The 15,556-nt window shown below is 40.0% G+C and overlaps 1 long non-coding RNA gene across 3 annotated transcripts in view; it reads right to left on the minus strand.

The window, feature by feature from the left end:
- Window positions 1-5,367: 5,367 nt before the first annotated feature.
- LOC111258845 (uncharacterized) overlaps window positions 5,368-15,556 on the minus strand; it is a 28,793-nt gene continuing 18,604 nt past the window's right edge. The window contains exons 4-7 of one of the 3 annotated variants that reach the window (XR_015310320.1): window positions 9,606-9,899; window positions 9,088-9,162; window positions 8,278-8,358; window positions 5,368-6,221 (exon numbers count right to left, since the gene is read on the minus strand). This is a non-coding gene — a long non-coding RNA (uncharacterized LOC111258845). Of the gene's footprint in view, window positions 6,222-8,277; window positions 8,359-9,087; window positions 9,163-9,605; window positions 9,900-11,847; window positions 13,213-15,556 lie in introns of those variants that run through there. The other 2 variants (XR_015310319.1, XR_015310317.1) reach the window with 2 other exon arrangements.

Genomic DNA, 15,556 nt, shown 5'->3' on the forward strand with positions numbered 1-15,556 from the left:
TAGAGTGCCATGCAAAATTGAGTCTAACTTTCATCGGCATCCGCGAAAAAAAGAACACATATGTTGGTGAGGCCAAGTCTTGACTGAGCTCTGAGTGAGGGGCTTCAACGTCTAGTGCTGGATTCACGTTTTTGTCACAAAAGGATATACTTCCTCTCTGCAAGCGTTGCACACATTTGCTAGACATGCATTTGCCCAGAAAGCGCTCACACAAGTACGTTAGCAGAGGTGACTTCCTCGTTGTTTCCACTTGTCCAATACGTGACAGGAAACCTGTTTAGCGGGTGATGTTGGTCACCTGCGAGTGAACGACTTATCCGCTACCGCATCCGTGTAAACCCGGCCAACGTTCACAGAACCCCGCCCAGTAACTTCATAAACCTCATGTTCAGCCACGTTATGTACGTCAACACAAATTGCGGCAGACAGGGCAGGAGAACCGAAGAACTCTATGAAATACCGGTTCCTTTTAGCGTAAGTTGCGTAACCCAGGATCTGTTAATGACTTCGATATGTCGTAACAAATATGCACCGATCATTGCAGGAAGCGACTGTCAGTACTTTTCGATGACTAAGATGCTTATAGTACGAGCCCACGTTCCCGTGTATGTGTCGTACGGAATTATTAAAAAGCCTGCAAAGAACACTGACACGTGTCGCTCAAAACCGTTTTGTCGCCACCGAATTAAATCTTTATTTATAGTAGTTTATCATACATCTCCAGAAACTATGGTAATAGTCCTATCAAATGTACGCTTCAGCTTCTATTAATTCTAGTAACGACATTAGGAGGTGAACTAGAACATCCTATGCGCTGATTTCAGACAAAAATCTATTAGTTCTACTTCTACAATATTTTAGAGCGTAAAGAAATCCACACTGGCCGACTACCGTTTTCTCTTCGTTTTCTACATATGTTCTTTTAATATTCACAAATCTCAGAAAAATATAAAGGTCCGTGGAGTATTTTCCTTTTACTTCGCGTCTCTGGATTCCTTGTTACGATGAGCCCTTTAATTTAACCGAGTTTGGATAAAATCTGGCAACAAAAACAACGTTGACTGAATGTCTTCGTACACGGAACAAAACAGCGATAGAAGGACGAGCTAGAGTCATGTCAATTCGTTGAACTCGCCGTAACAGAAAACTGGACCGTTATTTATTCTCTGGACAGATTGAAGGTCTCTGCCATAATCCTCAAGGCCGACCAGGACCACTGAGAACCAGATGACACTAAGGGCAACTACTGAAATGACCAGAATGGTAACTGCTATTCTTTGCTTGCTTCTGTTCCCTTCTACTCGTCCCGATAGCAAAGCCCCTTCGCTACAAGGGAATTAAGGTTCGCAGTTAGTCAAAAGGAGCTAAAGCGAAAATAAACCTTTTGTGCGCATCAAATAAAATCCGGGAAAAGATTTCATACAAATGATGCATTCCAGTGAACAAACAAGCCGACATTCCTCTTGTGGCGTTCCTCGTTTCTAAACTCGAAAAATTCTAGACCAAAAACCGGCTGGGTCTATCCCACCCGACAGACTGGGCTGCTGCTCTGTACAATGTAGCCGTCACCGGTCCGTCTAAATAGAAGCTATTTATAAATATGCACAATGCGGTGACAGAAGTCAACCAGCGTCCATAAAGTTTTATACTGCTCCAGAACCATGATATTGCAGAGAGGCTTGTATAAGCATTATACTCCGACTACTGCACGCGTAACTGTGCTACTGCTATTCACTAACCGTTGCGTAAGGGGGTTCGCAATGGTTTTGTTGCAAATGTACCATAGATTCAATTGCTATTCGTATTTGAATTCTTAATAATTACGAGGAGGCAAAATGCACGGGGCCGGAATAGGTTATGTTATATTGCTTTTAGGGTTGAGTATCATTCGTCTTCGAAAGAAGCTCAATATAATGGACCGATCTTGCTCTACGGGATCGATTCAATTACTGGTCGTATTTACCTAACCGATGAAGGCTTTATGCAATACCTACTTGTTTAATCTTAGTTCGTCCTTGTGCACAGTAGAAGATCAGTCTGCTCTTTGCGAATGCAATAAGGAGACAAAATCAATATAGGCAAAGGCTTGCAAGGCTCCCTAATCCACCACTTGTAGTGCGCTTAACTAATAAAGTTTGACAGATAGCCATTGCAACCTTTCCGCAGGGTAGCAAATTTGGCCATGCACCTTAATACACAGTGTGATCGTCTTAAGCTAAAGACTTTTCATTCTATTTACATTATTTGAGCACTTGAGGAAAAAATACTCAAACGTTTTTTTAGTCAAACAAACTAACATCTGGCTTACACTTAGGTCATCAACGATATACGCATAAATTATTTGATATACCCGAACTGCGTGATATTCTGACAGAACATTGTGGTAAACTCAGTAGATGTATATATTAGCCGGAAAGCCTGTCTCGGAATTTGTCGAAAGCTCCAGTGGCAACACTCGAGCACTTTTAGAAGGGCAAGATTAGCTGAAGAGTCTACTGCCAGTTTATGGAAACTTCCCGTATTGTTTATTCATTTTATCGGCTCACTACCAGCCCATCTCTCACTCAGAAGACTGTCGTAATCGACTTATTCATCGTTCTTTGTCGCCACGATCTATTTCCTCGAAGTCTAAGCTCAATTTCGAGCGAAAACCGGCTGGTGACAGCTTAAAATTGGCCCGATTTTCCATAAGGGCGTCTCACACTATTCGGTAATAAAGGGCCATGTACGATTCTATCGGTCGCCGGCGCTCTGAGGCCGAGTAAGCAGCCTCGGGCGTTTTGGCTTAACTTTGACAGCTTCTATCCATGCTTCTGTATCAGGTCGTAACGGTTCGTAGTGTAGGGGAATCTTACCTCAAGGAATCTGAGACAAGATAACGAAGATAGCCCACCCTGTTCCGAAAAGGGCAGTTTGTAGAGACGAAATTAGATTGCCCACGTCCAATGAGCGGATTGGTAGGACACGCCAGCTCAAGGGGAATAGGCAGAACATAAGTGAGACAGCTTCTCGTATTTAGTGCGAATGAGTTTTTTGTTTTCTTTCGACGCTCAGACCTATTTGGCTGGTAGTAGAGATTCTATGTTAGGGGTAATCACGTTACGTAGTTACTATTACTATTATATATCTAGGCATGTTGAAGTTTATAACTTTGGCGGTGTTGCAATACGGGACCGATTAGCTACAATGCAGTAATCTATAAGAGATTAAACGGGTTATTAATGTTCAATTTCCTATTTCAAACTCTTAATGGTGACTATAAATGTAGCTTTCCAGATCTAGATGCCATCAGTGCCTTAACTTGTTGGACCGCTGCTTCAAAATGTTTATCCGATTTAGCAATTACGCCATAGTTAGCTAAAAGCTATCCAGGCAAGCATACCGGTGATAAAAATGAAAGAACAAAACTTTAAGGAAAGTTAAACATTCAAATACAAGTTCGTTTGAATGTTTTCTAGATATACTGATGCTTGGCCTACAGTTCCTCCAGTACAACAATCACGAAAGAAAAAGAAAGGTGAGGTTTACCTTTTGGGACAGAATTTCGACAACATAGAACCTGTTTCCTAACAAAAATAGTTGACTTTTTCGACAAATACTTGACATACCATTATTATTGACGATATTAACAACAATAACATCAGTCTGAAGATTATTATTGTGATTTTGTTGTAGTCATTAGTATGTTTCGTACCAAGGCTAAGATATTTGAAGAAACACCAGCTATTAAAGAGGCAATAAGGGCGTTGCGGCCTTTCGACACCGTAATATCATCTCTTTGATACCTCAGTGAAGGGCCCATTGGTCCACGGGGCTATAATCACATGGTAGTTCTTAGGTAGTTGGTGCCCCGTCTGTCCAGTTTTGTTGTGTTTCTTTTTAGGTCCTACCAAGCGACTGTCCTATTTATGAACTTGAAATAAAAACAAGAGAGAAAGGTCAAGACAGAACGGCTTGCTCCGGCCTGAACCACGAAGAACAAAATATCTGGTACCTTGTTCTCGAATCCACATTCTTACTGAAGCGCCAATGAGACACTGATAATCGTAGTGGTAATTATTTTCGTCCTGTCCTTATGAAGGAGCATCAGAATGCAAAGGCAGAAGACAGTGATAATCCAATCTAGCCCTGTCCTGTGAGGGTTGCAAGACAACGCACGAATGCCATGCCGTAACCTGTACGTGATAGAGCTGACTAAACTAAACAACAATATTATCTATAGTACTGTATATATATCCAGAGAGTCTACTACCAAGTACAAAGTGGAATGATTGCTCTGTAAGAAGGTAAGCGCAGAATGGCGCAGAAGGGAGGGCAAGGATATCTAGGGGACACTCGCTCGCTCGCCTGCCTGCTTGCTTACTTACCTAGATGTTTGGTTGGACACTTTCTATGCAGGAGATGTCCAAAGGCAGCATGTATAGAAATGTTTGCGTATAAAGGCCATGTGTATGGCATTTTCGTTTATCCAATTACTCTGCTGCATGAGGCCACCAAAACATTTGCGCGTACCCTGACGGTAGCGAACAGTTTGGCTTAGCATGCAGCGACACGACTTGATTAACGGTGGCTATGATGCCAGCCATTTATAGACCCACAATTTGCCGTGAGATATATTAAATGTATATAGCTTATTGAAAACAGTAAACATGAAAAAATTCCAATATTAATGCAATTCAAGCTAACGTATTGACTCAAGGGCTAGAAACAAGCACTGACCAACAGCAGTAATAACCAGCGCAAGAAAAAGATACTCGTTTTAGATTAGTCAATGGGCGAACGAATACAAACAACGCTCTAGAAATCTAATGTCCGTTGCGAGTTAGTGCTTAATCGAACCCTTACAACTTTAGCGTTTTCTATAACGACGACCATATATATATATATATATGTTATTTTATGGCTTTAACGGGCTTGGCAGACGTAACATTCGATATCGATCGCAGCAACAAGTGTATCTGCCTATAGATTATACGAATCACATACTTTTGGTAACTCTGATGGGACCCTGTATCGTCCGATACGATGTATATAGATGCATAATAGTATCGGGGAAATCCTGTTGGCTGTCTTGAACACCGTTTCCCGCCCGGCCAAGCGAAGGATGAGAACAGCAGAATGGATGAGAGCAAAACGAAGCGAGAGTGGGGCATCAAGGCTTCATACTTCTAGATGTTTTGCTATATACATTCCAGCAAGAGTAAGCTACACCATAAAGCGATGAGTATGCCTGAGCATTCAATTTGACAGAAAGTATTGTGTTCCCTTCTTCCTACTGGCCCACGTGGGTGTGCTAAGGGAAAAAGACGGTATTCATTATTCATTTGTGTTGCATTGCATGCCGTGCCACCCAGCAGAGCGGCCCCGTTTTTCTTTTTTTTTTTTTTTTTGTCTATACGATGAATTTTCCCCAGATGACATATATCCAGTATTTTTATATGGTAAACACAAGGGGCAAGTGCAGAACGAGTAGGAGAAATGCAATACTCTACATTGTGTGTCAGGAAAAGAAGTTACGCTGCATACGCACGCATGCACGCATACAAATACATGCACATCCACTCTGTTTTGATTTATTCTATTCTGTCTTTTTATTTGAGATGTTCCATAGATGTTGTCACATAGAAGTCGTCGTAAACGAGCCAAGATGATTGTTTGGACGCAGTCTATCCTCCATCTCTCACCGTTTGTTGTTTTCCGTATACGTTTCCTATTCACGTATTAACTCTAGTGGCAGCAGTATTTCTTATAGTTTGATATGCATCACGAATAATAGTCATCCATGGGGGACATCATGTCATACGGACACAGATAATATGTATATCGTAAGCTCGTTTCGGTCGCAGGCGACCTCTTGCTGGTTGCAAAGGTCATAATCGTAGTATCAGTATCAGTAGCAGTAGCATTACTGCTGCTACCGCATGAATCTTTATACCAACGATGATTGACTAATGACGAAGACTCGAAGGGTAGGGATATGGCTGTTTCAATATGGTAGCGGCGTCTCAATTTTTACAGCGAATAGAAGCAATCGAACGATGCCTCAACGAACGAGTACAAGTCGATGGTGTGGTTTACTGGCACCGGAGTGGTGACAGCGTTAAGAAAAAAGTTACTTAAGTAATTTTCTACACAGTTACACAGAGGACGTTCAAGAACAATCTGCGATAAGTCATTTACTAATAGATTGTTACGATGCTTCGCCAGAAGATTGTTATTAACTGGAATTAAAAAAAAAAAAAAAGTTTTACTTTTAATAAAATTTGTGGATAATAACAAAAATAATGATAATAGTTAGAGTAAATGCCAAAAGCATGCGCTCCTGGATAGTTCTACATGAAAAACATGTCTCCCATAAAATTCACTATATCATAGATACAGACGTACGTTTACAAGCCCCGTTCCATGATTCCATATTGCATCCGTATGTCGGCGCTGCCCAGTAGGATTAGCATATTATATAACAGGCCTAATCAATCGATTGAGCTGACCGTAAGTACAATCTCTTTCTTTTTCATTCGTCGAGCGCATTCGTGCGAGCGAAGTGAGCAACCGTATAAGGTAAGGCCCTCAAGAAGATGAGTATTTTTAGCTTCCCTCAGCACGATGAAGATGAGCCTACCGAGCTTGAGCCTGGCGGCGCACATAGTGCGTCGCATTGCGTTTAATTTGAGAAAAAGACTGCGTTGGCAGGTAGAATTTGTCTACATCTTTCTTTGAGCCAATATTGTAAATTTCGTAGAACACACGTACATGAAGATCGGTCGATTCAAACGCCAACTCTACACTGCCTGAATTTCTAAATAAGAAATATTAATTTGAGGACAAGAGGATGGATACACAACTGCTCATATGAGGCAATTTATTGAATGTTCAAAGGGTAACGTGCGTCCAAATTAACATATAATGTCTGTAGTGTTTCTATTATTAGTTAGAGAAATTACCATACGGGAGAATTATTTACTTCATTAACCAATTGAAGTATCTATAGCAATCAAGGTAGTGAAGTCAACTAGTAGTAGTTCGGTAAAAGAGCCACCCAAACAGAGTGTAGCGAAGAACTATGAAGGCCAACGATAAAGGCCGTAAGGCAGATGCAGGTGACTTGGACAGGCTCCTGAATCTCCGAGCTGGTCACAACTTTCTACAAACCAGTTTCTCCTCACCCTTCTAATTGATCTCGATGAAGCCATTTCGCTTAAATTTCGGCCGACCCATATAAAAAAAGCTAGAACGAGTGTAACTTGATAGCGATTTCCACGAATCAGTGCTGGCCAAAAAATAGCCCCAAAAACAATGAATTTGAAAAATTATCTGCGGTATTTAGTTTTCTGCACTCAGTAAAGACGAACAGTACAGCGACCGTACAGCTGCACGGCCGTCTGTCCAGAGCACGCATCTGTTGGCAATAGGATTGGAAAGAAAATGCTAGATGTATTATCATGGAACAAAACGAACGCTTGAGTCAAACCAAATGTCTAATTATTTATTACTGCTTACAAGTAAGAATTATCGGCGAAGAAAGATGGTTAGTGGGCCTCGAGTCTACTATTGTTTATTTATACGTATGCCAAACAATTTGTCTAGTTTTGGTGAAACATTCTCATGTGATTTTACGCCGACAGCGGACTGAAAGACTATGTCCTAATTTTCAGGTGACCAATGTAAAATAATGGGACCCTTGTTTTTTTTAATAGTGCTATAGGCAAGGCGTTTTATAACTATGCAACTTTGTGTGTAACTTCCGGTCGACCTACGTATATTTTATTTAGATCTGACATCACTTTAGGTTAAATGAGATCTTCTGAGACGACTAGCCAAGTTCGGCTTGATAGACTAATTTCACAATCAGTTTATGAGGGCTTAGTTCGTCCTCGTTCGGGATACCTGATAGACTTTGACTTTTTTTTGAGCTGCTGAAACATTATCGAGGTTACCAGATAGCTATTAATATTTTATTCCCTGTAGGTATTACTAGATGACGACGGTGCTTGCTAAATTGGTTTTTCGTCTTTGTATTATATATATAAATGCATAGTGTTTCTGGGCTAGCCTACAAACTCTGCCCTCTTGAAAGTCAAAGCCTGTTGTTCTAGGCCAAAGTATCTGAGAATCCTCTCATTAGCGAAAAGTTTGGAATAGTAGAGAAACTTGGGTTGAACTTTTCCCGTTCATCAGGCCCTAAGGGCGTCCAAATGATACCTGAAACTTATTGACAGCGCAACTTCAAAAGTTGAATTCTACTACAAATGTAAAGAGTCTGCTTGAATCACATACCCGGTCGGATGCTACTACTTTGAGAACGTTTCACCTTCTGCCCGAACATGTATATAAGGGAAATCTTCATTCCTATACAATCTAGATGCAAAAAAACATGAAACGTAAATATTTGAAATTGTTACTTCAAATCTTTGCACGTTTCTGGTACTTGATGGAGAGATAATTTATTTAGCAGGTTGTAATCAATAATCTCTTTAATTAGGCAACACCTAGCGGTTGGAAAAACAGGATCGGCCAAATATTATCGTTGGCGTCGTGGAAACTAGACGCCTGTCATGCCTATGCCGGAGCTAACATGATACGATTTTTGTTTTACTGTTCCTCGAAACTGATTTCAAGACCAACAACCACTGGGTTGTTAAACCCGATCCCTTAAAGTAGTTGCATTTCGTAAAGGTAACTGTTTTAGTTTATTTCTTATTGCAGCTCAAAGTTTTACTATTCTATTGGATTTAATTATAAGCTACTAACCATTACAAATACTTGTATTATTTGTTTAATTATTATCTAAACACGCTTCGATATTATTATTACCTAGTAGTATACAACCTTCTTGAATATTTTGCATTATGTTATTTTAGAAAAATATAAACATCTCTCAATAGTCGTATTCCAGCAAGCAAGCAAGATGTCAGAGTATATATATCTTAATAATAACTAAGTATATATATATATATATATATATATATATATATATTTTAATAATAGATTCAATCAAACAACGTTCTATAAAGAGAGTCGACAGTTTACATTAATGGTAGCTATAATGAAATTGTGATTAATTAACGAAACCTGGCCATCGTTTACCTTTTCTCTTTTGTGATGAGGTATGTTATTGCGCTGCTGATAACCTCAGTGGTCAGGAACGATATCGGATAGTTCCTGTAATAGTTTAACGATAAGGCAAATGTCAACGTAAACTGAGATGATCTGAACTTCGTTAGACAACAAAATCCAAGCAACATGTCTTCGGCAATAAATAAAATAGAAAAAAAAAAGCAGCAGCAATCAATTGCTCGATGTCCACCAAAGATATGCAAAGAAGGGAACACCTATTCTCGGTAGAATTCGATCAGACTATATACAGATTCTATTTACCTAATTAACTTAACCATTAAAACAAAATCGGCAATTTGTATTCTGGTAAACAACTTAACAACGTAAACTCCACGAAAAATAAATGGCTCGGCTAACGAAAGCGCTCAGATGTAATATTCTCTATATCAAAATCGAAATTATCTATTTGTTTAGCTCTCTCTGATGAATTCGTCAGATTAGGCGTTTATCAACTGAATATATTCTCCGTGTCGTATATTTTCCCTCACCGTGACTTCATCTCCGTTGAAAATTCGCTGCCGAACGTATTGCACGGGCGGAAAGGCTCTTTGTTTTGTCAAGGCCCTGTATACCTCGTCCGTGTCAAATTGTCCTCGTCATCTGCAAATCTGTGTATTCATCAATATACAGTAGCTACTGCATTCTACGTGATCAGCAGGCTTCATGACGGATCCAAAAAGTGGGCGCTGGCGCCCAAGTGCCTACTTGCATTTCAACTTTTCCATTGGGTCTCTGTTTGGAATCTTGGTGGGCCGGCTGAGTTCGAGCAGAATTTAAAACGCCTGTGTGAAGGACGACAGAAAAAAGCACCTTTAACTGCATATATAATCTCACATAGTCTATCAACAATACGGCGCCAGGCAAGATGGAGTGCAAGGCGTTACCCAGGCCCGGACCACGAACAGGTTGTATGACCAGCGCCGAAAGACGTGATTCAAAGGCAAAATATGTTTACTCGTCTACCAGGCACTATTGATAGTAGTTAGTAGTCGTAATTTCTTTCGACACGAACGGGCATCCATGAGAAAGCATCTCGCATGACAGAGAAACGTCGGATGCACATATATCTCTCATTTACATTATATATATATATATATATATATATATATATATACATATATGTACATAGTACTCGATCAGTTTTGTCAATGCACTATTTGAATATAATAAAATCCATGCAATTATTATGTCCAGCTTAGATAATAACACTGTAATTGTTCGTAAATATACCTATATTAAAAAGTGTGCGAGCACTGTGTTCCGGTGATTGAAGTCTTCAGGGATTACGAACCTGAATATGGTAGTAAGCAATTTCATAAAAACGACGATAGGCCAATGTGCAAAGTTACCAAGGGCGAAGAGGAGAAGATTCCGCACACAGTGTTCCAAGTGATATGCTTAAAAGTTCCCCTTTTCCACTGTTTTTCATGATGGTCATTCATCAGTGAACCTAACCTCCTATGCTATACCACGTTGCACCTACAGAGTCGAGGTCACCATAGTCCAAAGCCTGCCTCCAGTTCGTGAGTACAGCGAGGTTTCGTAAGAGCAGATTTACAGCCACCTAATTCCAATTTCCTGATCTTATTTTGCCACGCCCTAAAGCCTAATTTCCTGACTAGTGAAATGTCGTGCCCAGATGGTTTCCGATCGAGTCTTATGTATGCATCAGTCTGTCTAACGTCCACCCACATAAAGATCTGCTTCGCTCACTTTACGAGGAGACGAAGGGAAAGATAAAGACAGAACCTCGAACCCACCGAAGTTCACCATACAAATAGTGAAATACATGCACACACACACCCTTAGAACAACGAAGTCAAGAGTATTCACAAAGTATTAATCATACCACATACATACTACATACATACAAGGGCAAAGCGATAGTTTTCTTGTAGATCACCTCAATGTTGGCAGAGAGTTTGGAGGGCCTGCAAGTGTTCATATCCTATATATGAATCTGCGACTAGCCAACGTCTGAAATTTCCTTTAATGTCCGTGAAGGTCTGCATTGTAATATATAGATATATATATATATATATATATATATATATATAGAAAACGCCTAAATGTGTGTATGTGGGTCACACGGAAAATGCTCGTAACAATTGCTGTATCATCACTGGATCAGACGAAAGGTTCAAATAAAGAAATTTACCAGTGTACCTGTATTGTCATTCTCAGAATAGTTATACGCCGAAGCATTATAGAGAACCCCGGGGATTAGAAGACAGGCAGTCTTTAACCAGCTAAAGCAAATTGGGTCGCTCGATTATTAGGGTACTTTGCTGACGACCCAAGGGAAAATAAAGGGTTGAGAATTTATAGAACTTCAAGAGTGTGTCCACGTTGATCGATTGTTCGCACGTGGATCCAGCGCCTTGCTTAACTGATCCGAAAAAGCATGACTTCACTAGCAAGATCAGCCTTCATCTACTCGACGTGTCGTCACATATAGATGATGCGGAAAGTTTTATAGAACTGCCACTGTTATTATGAGATGGAGTAAGCATCTATTTTTACAACGAATAGGTGCAATAGAGTGAAAAATATGTCACCATTTTTTATAATAATGGCTATATTATCCTTGGTTCATTGAAAAATCTTTAAGTAAAGCACTGCATTGATCCGATTTATAAGATTTTTTTTAAGATTTATATTTATAAGATTTATAAGAAGATAAAAATAGTAATTTTCCGTAAGTACATATTTCTTTAATGACTCATCGAAGACATGCCGAAGGACGCTTTTATTTGAAGTAATTGCTATTTACTTTGATAACTTCTCTGATTCGTGTTTACAACTAGACGCAAATGGTCTTAACAAATACGTTTTATAAATTTGTACTAGGGTCGTAAGTGATGCACTGTTTGTATTGCTAGAAGCATTTCTGCAATCTTTAAAAAAGCGTAAAAAAGCTAACTAAGACGTAAAGCTTTTTTGGCTTTCTGACTTTTCTTTTCATAGATCGGCTGCACTGGCGTATAGGAAGCCCCCTATCACAAAGGAAAAGGTCACATAACGACACTGCGCCGACTCCCGAATTCTACTAACGAAGGCAATTTACGTATGGCACTTGAGGAGTAAACTGTTTTCGGATCGCATTTGGATTTGAGACAATCCGTAATAGAAACTTTACGATTAGGTCATTGATACGGCGGAACTTCGATGCACTTGCCCACATTCTCGGCTAAATAACCCGTGTAACGTTTTTAGATAGGTTTTTTCAGCTAGCAAAAAAGAAGGTTACAATGATTGTTTAAGTTGATGATAAATGGATGATAAATGGAAGATAAAACGCACTTCGATCGATCTCGATACGATAGATTTAATGGTTTCCATTTAGCTTGAGCCATAATTTTTTGATGATTTACGTAACGCTTTCGCCCGCCGGAACATTTTTTCTATTTGGAATTTCTCGTATGTTTAAGATATGCAAAGTGAATAAGCGACAATATTTGCTCAACGAATAAATACGGAAATTTAAATTTTCAAGTTACGCAGATATATTCTATTAGGATCTATCTGGAAAACAAACTACCGTCCGACATCGTTTAAAGGCAGCTTGATCAACTGAGCCCGTAGATGACAAATCAACAAATCGATATTATCGTAAGCGACGATCTATTTTTGTTGTGGTATCTCTAATTATTGATGTGATAGTACATGTAGATTATAGTGGAAAGATAGAAAAGCCGATAGGTCCGCGAGAACGGGATATCCCAGGCTGGCAAGTGGCGCTCCGTCGCTCCTTGAAAAGACGATGAAGGCAAAGTTGTCGGCGATAAAGCCTGCCGACAATGAGAGCAGGCGAAATTGCTCAGTGCAGAATATGCATATATTTATGTGCTTGTCCTCAAGTACCATTATGTGTACCGACTTCGACGAAAAGTGGCATTAACAGATCTTAGGTTCGCCCAAAATGTCCACAAGTCGAGCTGTTGTTACTGTTGCCCACCTTCATGCCTATGCTAGAAATGACGGGAAAATACCAGGCGCTATCTCGTTATTTTGTTCTTTTCAGACAGGAAGCGGTGATAGTTGATGTAGATTGCCGCCCTTACCAGCGCCCCCATTTCGCTTTTTATTTCGTGCCTGAAATAATGACCGAAAAAAACAAACGATCCTTGTCTCACGCAAAAAATTATTATCATTGACATCATCGCTTAAGCGCAGCGATACGATAACTGCCCAGGGTGAGCGGTACGGGTCAATGGATAAAGAAAGCTCGTCGCTTCTTGACCCATTTAACACAGCCTTGACCACCCTCAGGACAACAACGTTCTGAATAATGTTATTGCGCAGTTCGACAAATGGTGACTGTGTCTTAAGTTTTAAAGGTAGAAAAATTTTAGGCCACATAGAAAAAAAAATGGTTAAATATGCAGCAGACAATAAATACTACACAGAATAAAGAAAGCTATATAGAGGAAGTGTTAACGTAAGCGATCTAAAGACTTTTGTGTGTCCTAGAAACAAAATTTTCTCTGCCGCAATCTATTACTGTGGATCATTGAGAAGATTAGCGTGAATTCCGCTTAGAGGTCGCTGAAGTTATCCAATAATGCCACAAAACAGATGCAGTCAAATAAAATCACGTAGGCCCCATTTGGAGTCAGTGATACAGCTTAGACTGGGATTAGCTCGTTGTTAATTGTTAACTGAACTTTCCTTGAATATCACGGAACAGTGTGTCTTCTCTATGTATATAAATGCTGGCAGAGGTAAAAAAGCGTGGGCCTATTTCGTTCCCAAAGGCTGTAGTGGTATGCTTAGGTTCATCGGCCACTGATATGCACATATTGTTCTTTGCTGCTATACTGAACCAGGCTGTGTCTAGAAATGATAGAACTAGAGTTCGAGTCGTTTCTAATGGTCTAGATAAGCTTAACGGCAATACTGCACGTAAAACTCGGAACATAGGGGTGTAGAAAAGGCTTTTGAAAATGCGAGACATTTGTTAGGCTGGACACGTGTGAAAATAACGCTGTCTGTTGGGTGTAAACTTTCATTTTGAATCAAATCAATCAAGGCGGAACATGATGTGATTATAATGCTCGAGTAAGTTGTTAACAGTAAAAAACGTACGAAAAGAAGTACGCCTTTGAACTGGTTAAAGCTAATGTACAAGAGGAAGTGGACTAAATAGATCGAAGAGAAAACGAACGCGAGCCATCTGTGTGGGTTACTGTATATTTAACTGATTCAGTTTAGCATATTATAGTAAGATAGCAATAGGCAAACGTTTTGTTAGCTGTTGACAGAATAGTATGCAGGGCTTTGGTATAAAAGTTCAGCTTGGACGGGGGACAGTAGATTATTACTTTATTTTGTCGCCCGTTTGCGATGTCGTTTAACTGCTGACTCTACAATAGACAAATGAACGACTAATTTCCATCGTCCAATAGTGGCGGTAGTGTCCCGTTTGCTAAAGTGTTGCGTAACAATATTTCAATAATGTTTCCTGGGTAACAATAGGGGAATTCCTCTATCCGTGCCTTTGCTCCGCTCTCTGAGAATGCTGAGAAAGGTAACATGTCAATGCAAGTCTCAGTTCCCTACAGCCGTACATCATATGCGAATTATTATGTACGCCGACGATGTCAGCTGTTCTAAAATAAACGAAAGTATCGCTTGTCGCTGGGGGAAAAACGTGGGACATCGACCCCGCCAAATAGAACACGATAACAGTTAATCGATTGTGTCGAACATGGGTCTTCTAGAAGTGAGTCAATGACTGATTACCATCGGGTAGTCTATAGACCCCAGTCGTCGAAAGCTGTTATGAAAGATGTATTAGAAAGAGGATATTGAACGGAAGGTCTAGTACCACAGGATACGACGAATACAACGTACGGGGCCCAGTAAGCGACACTTACATCTTTTAGTTAGCTATTTCCGCGTTATGCCTTAATTTGTAACTTGTAACAAAGCATGAAATTGTATCGGGCTTAGAATAGCTAGGCTACGAGTACTACGAAACGCGTCTGCTAAATTTTAACTCAAAATTCAAACAATTACGTTCAAAGCACGATCCGAAAAGAAGTGATGCCGACTGTTTGCGTTTTGGGAACACCTTGGGAAGTCCTCCGTCTGCTTTGTTGTCAATCGTCAAGCGGCTTCCGAGGGGTGCGGCAGAGATCTCTACGCACTGGTGCCAATGATTCATAATGAAAAAAAGACATATCTTGGCGAATCGGTACGATGATTAAAAATTTAGCCGCTGTTTCTAGAAGACGCGTGTATCTACTCCCACACCTCGTAGGGACTTCAGGTACATTTCTTGTGTCATGGAAGTTAGATATTCCCCGAAAACCCTTAAGCTTTTCTAAAATTGTTATCATTTTGAAGCACGAAGCGTCTGGTTGACCGTATTGGTACTCGGGTAAAAAAGTTCTTACCTTTGTAGGTGTAGTAAGTGTAAAGAAAATTGTAGGAA

This window comes from Varroa jacobsoni, unplaced genomic scaffold (genome assembly GCF_002532875.2).
Source record: "Varroa jacobsoni isolate VJ856 unplaced genomic scaffold, vjacob_1.0 scaffold_270, whole genome shotgun sequence".
Classification (NCBI taxonomy): Eukaryota; Metazoa; Arthropoda; class Arachnida; order Mesostigmata; family Varroidae; genus Varroa; species Varroa jacobsoni.